Source organism: Crocuta crocuta, unplaced genomic scaffold (genome assembly GCF_008692635.1).
Source record: "Crocuta crocuta isolate KB4526 unplaced genomic scaffold, BGI_CrCroc_1.0 scaffold190, whole genome shotgun sequence".
Lineage (NCBI taxonomy): Eukaryota > Metazoa > Chordata > Mammalia > Carnivora > Hyaenidae > Crocuta > Crocuta crocuta.
The window spans coordinates 11,569,695-11,585,274 of record NW_027527955.1 but is presented as its reverse complement, the minus strand read 5'-3'; the positions used below and the strand labels follow the sequence as shown (position 1 = coordinate 11,585,274).

Here is a 15,580-nt window from a genome sequence, read left to right as displayed (position 1 = left end):
TTCTTTCTGAGTAAACAGAGTATAGGAAATACAACTGAATCCTTTATTATCTTGCAGTACCTTACAACCATTGACTTGAAATGAAGAGCTCTCCAATTCCATCAGTACTTTGTAAGTATATGAGTCCAGCGGCACTTATTTTGAAGTTTGCTTTTGCTTGCTTTGAGAAAGAGACTTCCCTCTTAATGCCCAAACATAAATCTTGCAGACCTATTTCTTCATTTTATAAAGCCTGTTGGGAAGTCAGGGTAGCAAAGGGGCATGCAAAATGGGAATTAAAGGAAACAGCTCAAGACATGTCTTTCTGTCTTTGGGTGCCCATCTTCTTGTGCAGGCCATGGCACATGGGCCATGTTCAGATTTAATAAATGAATAAAGTTTAAATCTCATTATCTTCTGCAGAGATCTACAGCAAGTCAGTGTGGGAGGTCCTGGTTCTGACCATAAAAACTAATTAGTGAAACAGATTTGGAGATACTGTTATTCAGGATATAGCTTCAAAAACAAAGGTTCTAACATACTAACTTTGTGACTGGCATTGGCCATGGAAGAGTTAAAGCATAAATGTCCCTGGGTAATCACAATGGTGTTTAATAATCTGACCCAGAAGTTACGGTGGCACCCTTGTTTCTGCCTAATGGAAAAGCTGTTTTCAGTTCAGACCCCAATTAAGAAACTATTCTACCCATCCCCCACAATGTAGCTGATCAGAACAGCTGGCCAGAACAATTAGATTAAAGACTGAAGAGGCAGAGAGCCACACAAAGATAACTGTTACCAGGTAATGACTAATAAACATTGGAAGGTATTTTCCAGATCATAGTGAAGGGAAGTATGTTCATTTGCTTGTCATTAAAATAACACACTTAAACTCGGAGGGATCACAAAAGCAAGAATGGGGGATTTCTGGCAAATAATAAGTTCAGTTTTTAAATAGAACTATTTTAATTGTTCATTTGATTAAAATTTCGAAATTAAATGGCACATGGAGCCAAAGACTTATGTCTCTCGGAATTATTCAAAACCTACTTTAATGAATGGACTGCAGTACTTACCAACCTGTTTCCCTCACTTAGCTTCACAAGTATAATCTCATATACAAGGATGCAAATGTGGTCCCTCTGTTCTTCAAAGGAGAAATTCTCTGTTTCCCTCAAAATTCAAATTTCTCAGTTTGTTGGAGATTCTGTGCAAAAGCTAGACCGGCTTTTCTTCTCAAACTGCATATCTGTGTTTCTCAATTCATTATTTTGTTCTTGTTTAAGAAGCAAAGGATTCATGTACAATTAGACATTTATTGATTATTGTCATATTATTTACCTCATGGAGAAATCTATCAAGAATAATATAAATCTAGGGGTGCCTGGGTGGCTCAGTCGGTTGAGTGTCCGACTTTGGCTCAGGTCATGATCTCATGGTTCATCAGTTCGAGCCCCGCATCGGGCTCTGTGCTGACAGCTCAGAGCCTGGAGCCTGTTTCGGATTCTGCGGCTCCTTCTCTCTCTCTGACCCTCCTCTGCTTATGCTTGCTCTCTCTCTCTCTCTCTCTCTCTCTCTCAGAAATAAATAAAAACATTTTTAAAATTTTTAAAAAAGAATAATATAAATCTATAAACCTTTTCTTGACTCCGTCTTGCATTGGTTTAAGAAAACAAAAGCTGGTTAAGGACAATGGAACATGAAGACAATTCCAGTTATTGATCCTGATATAAAGTCTGCACTTTAATATTACTAGTGAAATGGAAAATCCCCTTAGAGTTTACACGAAATAATTCAACTTCTATTTAAATTATTTCAGTGTATGGCCTCCACTATCCTCAACTAAAGTTCTACTTGTTCACTTACTTATTTTACTTAAATATTTCTAGTACCTGATTATCTTCAGAAAAAAAGACTTCATATAAGTCTTTGAAACTAAAACTATCCTTGAAATACATTCTCCAAAGGGGTGCCTGGATGGCTCAGTCGGTTAAGTGTCTGACTTTGGTACAGCTAATGATCTCGAGTTTGTGAGTTTGAGCACTGCATTGGGCTCTGTGCTAACAGCTCAGAGCCTGGAGCCTGCTTGGGATTCTGTGTCTCCCTCTCTCTCTGCCCCTCCCTGGCTCATGCTTTCTCTCTCTCTCTCTCTCTTTCAAAACTAAATAAAACATTTAAAAAATACACCTTCCAAAAGGTAATTGATATATATTTCCCAATTTCAAATGAAAACATTAATCCATTTAGTAACTTGAACTACATGGTGAGTTCACCCAGAAAGCTGTTTAAAAAAAAAAAAAAGGGAATATTTGATGAGAGCATTATGGAGATTTTTCTTAGCCAAAATTATTTCAGTCATACTTAGTGGGGTAAAACTTTAGAATTCAATCATATATTTGTTCATGGGCCAGAAAGGACACAGTCTTCTTTGAAGAAATCATTTTCTCTGGAAGTTGCTATTGATACTAAGTCACTCTCGTTACCAGCTTCTTCTGTAACTTGTCCATCTCTCCCAAACACAGAAGTGCAACAAATGCACTAATGTTTCTAGATTAGCTCTTACTAACATACATGACTAATATTTTTTTAACATAGGTTCCATTTATCAAATGCAATTTTAAATACGCCCTTTTAAAAATAGCTTGTCTCATTTCAAATGAATAATGCCATTGCAGACCACTTCCAGGGTGGTGGCTACAAACTCAAGAGAGGAGCTACAAACATGAATGCTTTAGCCTTTTAGAGAGAGAGAGATCATTTTTTGGTTCACTATTACCTTCACTGACATTTACATCTGTTGTAAGCCATCACAGACTGAAGGAGTTAGGCCACAGGTCTTACCTTATGAATACATGCAAAATGATTTTTATTTTCAGTTAGATATTTGATTTGGAGGAAGGAGTAACTGTGGAGAGGTCTTCATAAGCATCAGTTAAAGAAGAAATTATCTTTCCTAGAAAAGTGGAGTGTGGTGAAAGGAAATGGTTATCATCCTCACTTCAAACTATTCCTAGAAATGTTTTTTCTGAGTACTTTGGTCAGAGGGATTAAGGGGGTAAAAAAAGAATGTTTCAAGACTTTGTCCAAGAGAAATAGGAGCCTGGTCATTTCATTTGGAAATGGAGTTATTTTACAGCCATTTAGGCCTCTAGACACAGAAGTGAGCTGCAGTCCATATCTTTGTTCTCTGTCACAAGGCAAAGCCTTGTACTCAATGGGAGGAGGGGGCGTCTGGATCTCTGTGAACAAAAAGAAGTCATTTATAGCTGAGAGTTTACATAATGCATGTAACCTTCCAGTAGGTCTCTTTGCTCTCACTGAGTTGTGACATGTACTGAAATTACATGAAGTCTATTATCTCGTATGACAAGATGTTTATATCATTAGCAATCTGAGATTAAAAGTGCCAAAATATCATTTGGATTCAGTCAACCTAAAACTATATCTATCCATTGCTTCCTATCAAAAAACATTGTGTTAAATCCCACATTTTACAGGTTTCTGAAGCCATTGACTTAGGACCTTTGGAGCACTATTTTTTTTTTCTAATTCATTAATCTTTTCCATTTTATGTTTATCTGGTCATTCATTTATTCATTCAGCAAGTACTTATGGAACCTCTCTTATGTGCATAGTTCAGTGTTAGTGCTATAAAATTTTCAAAAGAAGTATGAGAAAAGGCATACTCTATTAAATATTTAAATGGAATTGTACAAAATAAAATTTAGCACCAAAATGAGTACGAAAGGAGTTCAAAAGAAAAAAGTATCTGTGTGGGCAGCAATGGTCTAGAGTAGCTCCATTTTCAAGTCGTCTTAAAACAAAAATTGTCCAGTAGCTCCCTTCCAATTCCTTCCTTTCGGCATCCCTGACTTCAGGTACTTACTGTCCTCCCAAGACCTTCCTCATTACTCCCTCAGCCGCACACAATATATACCAGTTGGCATAGGGAATCCCACTATGAACTTCTACCAAAAGGCTACATAAGATCTTTTCTCCTTTCTCCTTTTCCCGTAGCTCATCCAATCAGTAGAGTGGCTTCTCCTTGGGGTCTTGCTTTCTGCTATGAAACTCACATATAAATTATAGGTGTTGACTTACCTAATATCATATGCCTTCAGGACTAATTCAAGGAATAATATTGAACACCAGCTTAGGCAGGGTGGTGGTAATAATATTTTTTACCAGAAGATCAATCTATGTGTCCTGCCAATGTGTAGCCCACAATGATGATCTCTATGTTTAAGTGGCTTTTCTGAAAATAGGGATAGATGAGATGTTGATTGCAATAGGTGGGGTAGTGACTACAAAGACTTCACTTGGAGAGTGCTCGCAGAAGATGTAGTTAAGAGACAGTTGAGGGGAAAGGAGCTGACTTGCAAAACTGTTGCAGTTGAGGCCCCAGCCAATCCTTTAAGAAGTTCTGAGGCTGACCCCTTAGAGTTGTCCCAGATTGAGGCATGGAGACTGGACCTTTTATCCTTACACCATCGAGTCATTGGTCATAAGTTGCCCCTTAGAGGTAGGGGTTCCTGGGTCAAATTTCCTGTAGTAGAGGATGATTTCCAGTAGGAAATAAAGTGTGAGCTGACAGCAGCCAATATGCCCAGCAGCTGGGGGATGGAAGTGCTATCCCTGAAGAGAGACTCTCACAGGGAACCAAAGTATGAGGGCAAGATTGGGGGAGTATTTGTTAGTATTAGGTTTCCCTTAACTCCCAAGTTATTTTTTAGGCCAGATTGTTGTCCACACCAACAGAGTGGACATTTATATTATTCCCTTATACCTGCCATCTGTTTCTCAAAGGATTAACAGTTAAGCCCTTTAATAAAATATATATATATTCAATAATATATATATCTATACAGAGAGATAGATGCATATATTGTGTATCTATCCATCTATCTATCTATCTATTCATCCATACTGAGAGACAACATATATTCTATAATCAATGAACTAAGTTTGATCACTCAAGATGGTTGCCTTGATCACTTTAATACAGCCAGGTGATAGGAATGTAGTATAAGGGACTGCCTAGTAGCCTAAAGGATGCGATCAAGTTCTTGATGATCTTCCTGAGGGATACAGTGAATTTTGAGGCTGTGGCTACAGTTGCAAAAATACTAGCATACAATGAGTTCAGGTTTCCAAACTATACATTCAGAGGAAATCATATTTTTTTTTATTACCCTTGTAAGGAGACAAGAAGTTTGGACTTTATGGAATCTATACATTTACAAACATGGAAGCAAAAGAGCCTTCTGAATAACCATGATTTTGAAAACTCTTGCTGCCTTAAGTAATTAAAGATGTAATTTCATACTTTGAATTTAGTACACAGTCTAAATTTTAATTTATCACACTGTATTTCTAAATATGAATCTCACAAGGAGAACAAAGGTCTTCATTTTGGAAGAGGTAATCTAACATTATGCCACTTCATTTGAAATATTCAGACTCAACCTTCTACTAAAAAAAAACCTGGTGTTGAATTCAAAACACATCCCACTGGGCCAAAAATTATATCCTCTAATTACACAGTCTAAATTTATGATCGTCTTCGTTGAGTCTCTAATCTCTGTAGACATATTCTTTTTTGAATCATTGTACTTGTGACAGATATTAAAAACTGTTGTTTGGGACTCCTTAACATCATTTTGAAATTCAATCTGTACCTCCCAAAATATTAATCATATCAAATCATAAGCTCTTTGGCCAGTTTAGAGCTGGATGAGTTTGGAATTATTACTCAGGAGGTTGAAAACTATCGAAGATGGCTGGATAAGCATCAAGCATACAAGTCATAAAAATTGACTTCAGGCAAAGGGTCTGATAATTCAATTAATTTAACTGGCAATTGCATTAAGACTGTTACTAATTCCCAAAAAAAAGAGTAAAAACTTCCCAGTGCGTAATCTCTAAAGGTAGATTTGATGACTCTTCCAGGAATGGTTATTATACTCAAGAGAAATTTACAATACCATATCACAGCTAAAGAATATGGCACATGTTTTATGAGATCCCCAACTGAACAGCTACATGTTCTTGTTTTATCCACTCAATTTTAGGGGCGAGTAGTGCTGCTTGTGTGAATATTGTTAAACTCCATTAGCAGAAGCAAACTGGTTGCTCTAAGATTGTGTGTACAAACAAACATGCAAGGAAACCCTATAATAAACGTGTTTATTAGAGCTAAAAGGAAAATTAAAGGTTGGATTCCTGTTTCTCTCCACATGTAGACTTGACTAAAATATAGTGGTGGGGGCAGTGGGGACATGTAGGAAAGATAAGATGGTTTGGAAATAATTTATCCTTCTCCGTTTAATTGGAAATACTAATAAGGACATGTCCTTTTGTCTTTCCCTTTGAGCTTTTAAAAGGCAGGATGTTCATAATAATGCTTAATACTTAAATAATACCTTTCTTCTTCAAAGAGTTTTAAATACAGTAACTACCTGCTAGATGCTGTTCCCAACAGGAGAGCCTCTAACTTCAAACCCAGCTAAACTGTTGAAAGGGGCATGTTAAAGTACAATGCTAGTGGAAAATAGGAAGAAAATAATTGATCCACAATCACCTCATACTATTAAATCATAGGATGACAGATTAAAATCCTGAGCCCTTTTATATCCTTTAAGATCTATTGTATTTTCCAATAAAATTTAATATTCTTTTTTTCTTATTACAAAAGGAACATATGTCCATTGCAAAAGGCCTAGAAAGTATGAGCAAGGGGAAAAGAATTTAGTTTAGTGAATGCTAATTCACTTCATGGGTTGTGATGGTGCCCCCAGCCTTCATCATTTCTTTGTTTTCACGAAGTGCAGAGAGTCACAGTGAAATACTGGAAGATTAAACCTGAAAGCAGTTCTAGGATAACTAGAGAATGCAATGAGTCTGTAAAGAAATGAGATATAACAAGGCACATTTAAATCAAGGAACTTGATTTTTTTTTTTTTTGTAACTTTATGTCATCTATTCTTTTAGGAGAGGGGAGGAGCAGAGCATGAGAGAGAATTCTAAGTGGGCTCTACGCTGGGCAATCACAATCACGATCATGATCAAGACTGAGAACATGACCTGAGCTGAAATCAAGAGTCTGATGCTTTACCGACTGGGCCACCCAAGCACCCCTTAGGTCATCTATTCTTAAACAAAATGGTTTGGTTTCATTTCTAATGGCCAAAATATTTACTAAAATGTGTTAGCCTGGTTTTGCTAATTTTTTTCTTCTGAATCATACTTATTCTTATTTCATGTATTTATTCACTCAGCAATTAAATATTGAGAATAACATGATGTGTGAACGGTTTTATACTAAGAGCTGAATAAAGTATTTAATCAGAGAAAAGCCTGAGAACCTAGCTTCTTATTCTCTGAGTTGGACTCATTTGATTTCTAACTGTATATGCAACTAATAACAATATTTGAAAGACAGACTTGAACATGGTACTTAGAAAAAAACACCCTTAAAGTTCTCAGATTCTCTTATTTCACTTATAAATGTAATATTTCACAACAGATTCTAGATGAAGCTAAAGGTTTATTTTTCATACCACTGAGCCTTATCTGAACTACATAGATCTTCTTTCTCACTTGAGAAGCTAATTATAATACCTCGTATTTAATTCCTCATATAATATAAATTTTACTATGAAGAGAAATACTATATAAATTTGGGGGTAGGAAGAAAAAATTTGTACATGTTCCAGATAGAAAGGTAAAGATGGAAGGGATAAGGGTAAACATGTTTCAACCACCTAAATCTGTCTTTCTTTTAAGGGTTTTCCTGGAGGTCCTACCCAGTAATTTTAGTTCACATCTTAGAATTGGGACATTAAAGCCCTCTTCTGTAAGGAAGACTGGCAAACATAGGTTTTCATTTGCTTTTGTTTTTATGCCATGTATGTAAGAAAAGGAGAATGCACTTTAAGTAGGTAACTATCTCTGCCACAATAACTAATATGGGACATTTTTTATATATGTAGGTATGTGGAGATGTACATGTTCCCAAAAAACTTGATCTAAGAGAGGGAGGAAAAGATAAAATGAGTAAAACTTTTATTCAGGTAGAGAAGTTTGAATCTACAAGAGATTGGTTTTATAACTAAGTCTGTGAGAATTTTCAATGAAAAGATAATTTATTCATCTCCAATTCAAGTTAACAAGATTGGGGGTGGGACCCATGATGTATGGAAATAGCCACTGCCCTCAAGGAATTCAGCCTAATGAATAACAGACATTTAAACAAATAATTTTAATATAACATAATAATCCCAGTTGCACTGAGAAAGCATAAGGGACTATGGGAGAGGTAGGAGAGCTTTGGAAAGGAATAGAAGTAGAGGAGTCTACGTGTGATCTAGTCTTAACAGATAAGTAAAAGTATTTCAGGGGGATGAAACAAGGGAGATTTTTCAGAGAAATGGAGCGATAAAATACGATGTGCATCAGGTGCTGACTGGGCCCTTTAGAATACTATGTAAGAAGCGCCTGTGTAGCCAGGTTTCTCAGAGTTTGGTCTATGAATCATATGCAGATAGGATACTCCAACCCTACTGATTCTGATTCAGTTATTATCAGTGTTTCTGAACATGCTCTTCAGCATTCTTACATACACCAAAATTTCAGGACCCCATGTCTAGCTGGATGCACAAAACACTGGATCAAAGAGCCTATCCAGGACTCCATCAATATCTTCTTACATTCCTGTCTTGTACCAGTCCAATGATATTTCTACAGAAATATAGTTAAACTGTAGTTCTGAATTGTGTACTTTTGACTCTTCTCAGACACTCCTCTGGGTCATACCTTCACTGAAGTTCTGTCTCTAAACCTATCCCATGAAACCAACTTAATCAGAACAACACAAAGATGTTGAAGATTTTATCTACTAATTTTATCTGAGATTTAATCTACTATTTGTGTGAAAGACCCCTTTGGTAATCTAGGGAAGCTATGGACCTCACTTCTAAAAATAATGTTTTAAAATGCATAAAATAATATACATAAAACAAAGTAAACCAATTATATTGAAACACTTATCAACATATTGAAAAAAGGGAAATAAACTTGTACTATTATGTGATACTTTCTTAATGCACTAAATAACATTATACACACACACGCACACATACACACACTAAAGGCAGAGATAGATTTAACATGAAGGTTATTATTGCTTGGCTTATATAAAGCATTTACAGTGGTTTTTGACAAAGCAACATCTATGACATACCAAATGTGAAAGCATATGTTATTTTTTTCTCCTTCACATTCATGGACCTCCTGAAGTTGTATGGGTCTCTGTGGGCCCCACATTAAGAATCTCTATCAAGGAGATTATCTAGTCAAGTTGTCCTCAAATGGGACAGTACTGTGCATCTGAGAAATGTGCAGAGGAATCTGAGTCATCACAATAATTGAGTGAATACTACTGGCCATTACAGAAGAGGGCCAGAAAAGCTGATAACTGGTAATGTGCTGAGGAATTCCCATCAAACAAAACACTGTGCTGTCCTACATGACTCTCCAGTGCTTTGCCACAAATACATATAAGTGAATATCCTCTCCATAATCACCTGAACCTCAAATCTATCTCCATTTTACCTAGGAACACAAAAAGAATACAAGCTGAATTATCAAGTGATGCAAATTGAGAGAGGACTGTAATTTGTTTTGTTTAAAGCTTTACTATGGATTGTTCACCATTTTAGAAAATTTTGTCACTAATAGCAAGGCCAATAAAGGAATTTGACAACATACCTATACCTTGTGTCCACTGTATTCATTGTGAATCTATGAATGGATGTGCACAGAGGTGTGTGTAGAAGTGTGTGTGTGTGTATGTATGTGTGTGTAGCCTCTTTATTAAAATGTCAAATATAAAAAGATAAAATAACTAGTAAGTTAGGTAAATAATAAAAGGTACATTAAAAATACTGACAATATTGAATATTGCTTTACTTCTTCTAAATCCAGAATTCAATATTATAAGTAGATGTACACATGAGACTACTTTACTATGTCTTCTAGTGTGGTCGTATTCAAACGTTTATTTACATATCAAAATGTACATTATTTTTTGATAACTTACTTTCTTTTTACCAATACATCATATAGCAGTTATAGCATTGTATTGATTGCTGAGAAAGTTTATATATTGTTATGTTACCTGTGTATCTTACTTCATGAAGTAAAGAGAGCATTACAAAATAATAATCATGGAAAGATGTATCTGGGTCCAATATGGTTAGGAACCATTTAATTTAATCCAGTCTAAAATCCTCCTAAACCTTCCCTACAAAGCTGTTAAAGTACAAGTTTCATTTCACAATGAAAAGTGAACCTGGTAGGAAAGTAGTTTGTAAGAAGCAACAAGGAGCACAGAAATAGCTAAAAAGTATGTTAGTAAATATAATTGAGTATAAATTATTACATAAGTGTATTTTTAGTTTTATTTAAACATGTTATTTTTTTAAACATACATTAAAACTTTAGAGGTAATAAAACTAGTAACACAACGGGAGGATTGAGAAAACAGTGGAGTTGTATATACTAAAGTATGCCAAACTGAATCCGTGTTCCATAAGAGGATAGAAACAGAAATAAATAAATAAATAAATCCATTAGTATAGCAGAAAAATAATATATAGTCTCCAAGCCAGCAGAGAAAATTATAGGGCACATGGAAAACTTAATTTAACCCTCAGGAAGCAGAAAAGGGGGAGAATAACAAAGAAAACATAGTAGAAAGAAAATACAACTTAGAGTGTAGAAATACAACTCAGAGTGTAGAAATATGTCTAAATAGAAGAGGAATCACAATAAATATAAATAGACTATGCCTGTAAAACAATCAGAATGCATAAAAAAAGCCTAACTCTATGCTGCCTATACATGACACATCTAAAATATAACTTCACAGAAAGATTAAAAATAAAGGAATAAAAAATGGTATATGCTAAATCAGACGAATAGAAAGAAATTATAATTGCAAAAATAAAATGAGCCAAATAGAATTTAAGGCAAAGTATCAACAAGATAAAAAGAGACTGAATAATACTAAGAAAGAATGATTTAGCAAGAAAATATACTGATCTTTGACATATATATACCTAAAAACATAGCCCCTTCAAAATATATAAAGCATTATCTTATTGAATTACTAGGAGAAATGGACAAACTGACAATCTCAGTGGGAGATTTTAAACTGAGAGCTCAAATTAATTAGTTAATTAATTAACATAAAATAAACTGAAAGCTCAAGCTCGGAACGATTAATAAGAACATTTAAGAGTTGAACAACAAAAATAACTAGCTTGATCCAATAGATATGAATAGACTTTTGCACCAAATGGAAAATACACATTCTTTTCAAGTACACGTTTTAAAAAACACCACATGTTACATCATCAAAGAGAGAGCTCAACAACTTAAAAGAACAGCTATTATATAAAATATGTTCTCTGCCCAGGATTTAAAAAAAATTAAAGTTCAAGAATAAAATGTGACTTCAAGATGTTTGGAAAGAAAAAAACGTACTCCTAAATAATTCTATGGATTATAGAGAAAATCATAATAGAGATTAAAACACTAATAGAGAACTGAATGTCAATAAATGCATATATATAGGGCCCACAGGAAGTACTTGTTGAATGAGCATCCAGAGCTTTTGACTCCCAGGCAAATGGCTTTCAATTGTCATCATGAAGAATACCAAATTGAAGTACATGAAAAATAACCAAAAAAATAAAACACCAGGTAAACTGTAAATAAAAGAATATTTTCAACTTGTCAGGCTAAGACTTCAAAAGATACTTAGGGTTAAAAAAAAGATACTTAGGGTATCTAATAGAAGAAATGTTTTTAAGGGCTCATTATAAATGGTACTTATTCCTATGTGATAAATGGGTCAGGAAAAAATCTTTTTTATAAAATAAGCAAATAAACAAAAATTCCAGGGGTAAAATAATAAGAGATTCTTTATTAAGGACACCAGCATTGTTTAGCTTACCTAGCTGAGAGAAAACCAGAAATTTACATAATACATAGAGTGCTTCCTGAACCTATCAGCTACGAATTTAATGAGTTTAACTAGAGTCTTCACCAAAGTATGAGTTGATGGAAGAGGGAAATATTTCTTATTTGGCTTTACCTATTTCAATTATTCTCTTGTTAAAGAGGAAAAAAGAAATTACTCAACAAAGTATAATGAACTGAAAATCCAATCAAATGTTTTATATCCTTTTCCTTCGTAGCAAGCATTTTATCCTTGAGAAAAGAGACAAGTTTTAACACCAGGTAATCATTTAAAGGTCTTTGCCAGCATCTTTTTGTATACTGTTTAATTCAATAATCTGCAATAATCTTTACAATTCTAGTCTAGAAAATTTTACCAACAGTATACAAATGTCATTAGTGAGAAAAGTTTAAGCCGACATCTTAAGAATAATCGACTCAGTTCTTTACTTTGTGTTACCTTTGCATTGCAGAGACAAACTTTATGCAAAAGGAACAACACATACTGTCTCCCATTATATAAATACTCAGGTATTTTCTAATTCATCATTTTATTCCTTCTTCTTATAGACAAAATGTTTGCTTCCTCATAATCACACCTTTAATGGAAAAAGTTATTGGATTTGCCTTTTCTTCACATGAGGTGGGTAGCTTTTTTAAAAATCCCCTTTTCCTAAATAAGGTATTGTGTTTGAAAGAAAGATAACAAATTTGAACTCCTCTAACTAATTTGAAATCCTTTACGATTCAGTGGAGTTAAAGTCCTGGTTATAATAGACAACCTACATTCAAAGCACAGGCAGTCCCCAAGTTGCAAATGGGTTATATTCCAAAAGTTAATTTGAAAGTCTGCTGTTTAGAACTTGCAAAGGCATTTTGCCATGGAAACAAAGCTATAAATGACAGTTGAATATCCAGGCTAGCCCACAAAAGCCTATCTAACCCATAATGTGTTTGAATCCAATTGCTTCAAGGAGAGGTTTGTAACAGAACATAATAGTCCACTGACAAGTGACTGGTCGTCCACTTTGCCATCTCTCTCAATTTAGTGTTGTTGGCTTGTCATTTTAATATTTCTTCATTTTATCCCCTGAAGATGTATTAGTCAAATAATAACACCTATCTATTAAAAGTACTTAATTCATTTCTCATAGCCATGTAGATTAGTTTAGGACTTTGATTTATCTTAAAACAAGGAATAAATAAGTATTCTTTTTTTTTCCTCTATGATAAAAATCCCAGTTTCTTTCTTTAGAAGGTTTTTTTTTTTGCTTGATGTGCTTTTGATAAATTTATCTTGAAATTTATACTAGAAGTCAAAATTATTCTCTAATCGGGGGGGAGGGGGATGGGCACGGAGGAGGACACTTGTGGGGATGAGCACTGGGTGTTATGTGGAAACTAATTTGTCAATAAACTATTTGTAAAAAAAAAAAATATTCTCTAATCATTTGGCTTAATGGCAGTAATCCATAAAGGTTTTTCTCTTGTTTTGATTTAATTTGCTGGTTATCTTAAAAAGTCTTAGATAACAACAGTGGCTTGACAAATATCAGTGATGAAGTCCATTAATCAACAATACCAAACAATTTTTCACTGTTGCTGTTTCACAGCTCTGACCCCTGATTAAAAATAAATGGTTGCTAAATTCTTCATGTGTCAACCAAAGTCCCTCTTAATCTGGCCCCAACCTACTTTTTCTGCCCTGTATCTCCATACCTTCTGACTCAAACATCTGCATAGGTTTATTTCTTACTCCCAGGTACACTTGGCATTTTCCCAATCTCATCTCTTTGTTAGCTATTGTTCCCATTAAAGTGCTCTCCTCGGACCATTCTATTTGAAGCCCATTCTTCAAGGTTCACCTCCAATTTCACCCCTCCTGAACTAACATGGACTAGTGGAAGAAAGTGTTAGAGTCAAACTATGAAAAATCAGCTCTGCTACTTTCTTAGCTGTATGTATGTGAACATATGTTTAGCCTTTCAGAACCAAAGTTTCTCATCTATAAAATGAGAGTTGTACTTTGATCTTAGTGTTGAAGATTAAGAAAAAGAAGTTGAATTTAAAAAGCATAATGCCTGTGTTTGATCATCCCATAGCAACTGATTGCTTGCCTTTTTGAACCCCTGTAGCAAACTGTATCTGAGCTATTCATATTCATACAATTCATATTCATATTCATATAATATTCAAATATTATTTCTCTGAATGTCTTTATGCATGGGTATATTTTGTCTCCCTAACTGGGGATTTTAAATCTATCTGGTTAAAATCTATCAATCAAAATTCAAGCAGAAAATCAGAAACCATGTAGGTATTTCAAACAGAGGGATTTAATTCAAGAAATTAGTCACATAGATATTGAAAAACTGAAGGGGCAAATGGGGAATTCTGGAAGAAGTAGCTAACATCTGCTGGTCTTCAGAGGGGGGCAGAGAGGCACCTGGGTGGCTCAGTCAGAGGGGGGCAGAAAACAAAATGAGAAAAACTTAGTTGCTTTGGAAGAAGGGGGGTCATCATATAGTTAATACTCAGGTCTCTAAAGGAGGTGTTGTGTGGCTGATGCTTACACTAACAAGGGGGTAGAGTTGGGTAGTCCAAGTAGCCAGGAAGTAATGTGGCACAACCACTGCTAAATATGCCAAAAGACACTGAGGCTATTTTGTAGGTCTTACCTTTTGACAAGATTTACATACAAATAGGAAGCAGGTCTTGTCTCTTCTTTCCTTGTCTTCCAGTCTCTCTCTAGTTACTATAGCCTCCAGTAGGTGATCCTGATGAGGAAGGTCTGGGGGATGTAGTCTCCAGACCTAGCCCCAATATCCCAGAGCACAGCATAAAAGGATGATCTTGAAGTTGAAAGCGAAAGAGAAACAATCAGCACAAAAAGTAAATTTGTTAAGGTCAGGGCATTTGTTCTTTGCACAGAGGCTTCTATACAAAAGTTATTCTATAAATATTTCTTGATTTATTCTCTCCTCTGCTATGTACCCCTCTCTGAACTATATTTGGATTATCAATTTAAATTAGATCCTTATAATAAAGAAGTTTGCTCTTATTCTATATTAAAATGCCTAGTATAATATCAATGTCAATAGATACTATTGTTAAGAAAATTAATATAGTAAAAAATTTCATTAACATCCAAGTCCCTCATCTGAAGCGCTTGATTGTTTTTGTAGCTGGGGTCACAGCTTGAGCTCAAACCATTTTACTGCCCAAGGATTTGAGCATGTTTGGGCACGTCTATAGAGCTGGTAGAGCAGGCTATTTAGAGAGCAAGGAAAAAAACTTCATCCCAAGTGAAGAGAAATGCGAAAAGTTTGCTTCAAGGTCAATTGCCCAGTGTTAGAGGAAAAAGTTTAGTGCAACATGCTCTCTATTCCATGAATTCATGCCCGAGTTCTAGAGCTTCAAACAAATTATACAATTATATTGTTCACTATGATGTACATGGGATTTTGAGAGCTGAAGACAAGTGCAAAAGGAGATAGTGCCCTGGAAAACCAAGGTACAGTTTTCCAGTCAGAGATTGGTATTCTCAGCACAGACAACACTGCAGTCAGGGAACTTG

General features: G+C 35.0%; 1 long non-coding RNA gene across 1 annotated transcript in view; it reads right to left on the bottom strand.

Annotated features, from left to right (window-relative positions):
* LOC144222099 (uncharacterized) overlaps positions 1–15,580 on the bottom strand; it is a 65,901-nt gene that overhangs the window by 44,782 nt on the left and 5,539 nt on the right. The window contains exon 2 of the long non-coding RNA XR_013332299.1: positions 14,682–14,855. This is a non-coding gene — a long non-coding RNA (uncharacterized LOC144222099). The remainder of the gene's footprint in view (positions 1–14,681; positions 14,856–15,580) is intronic.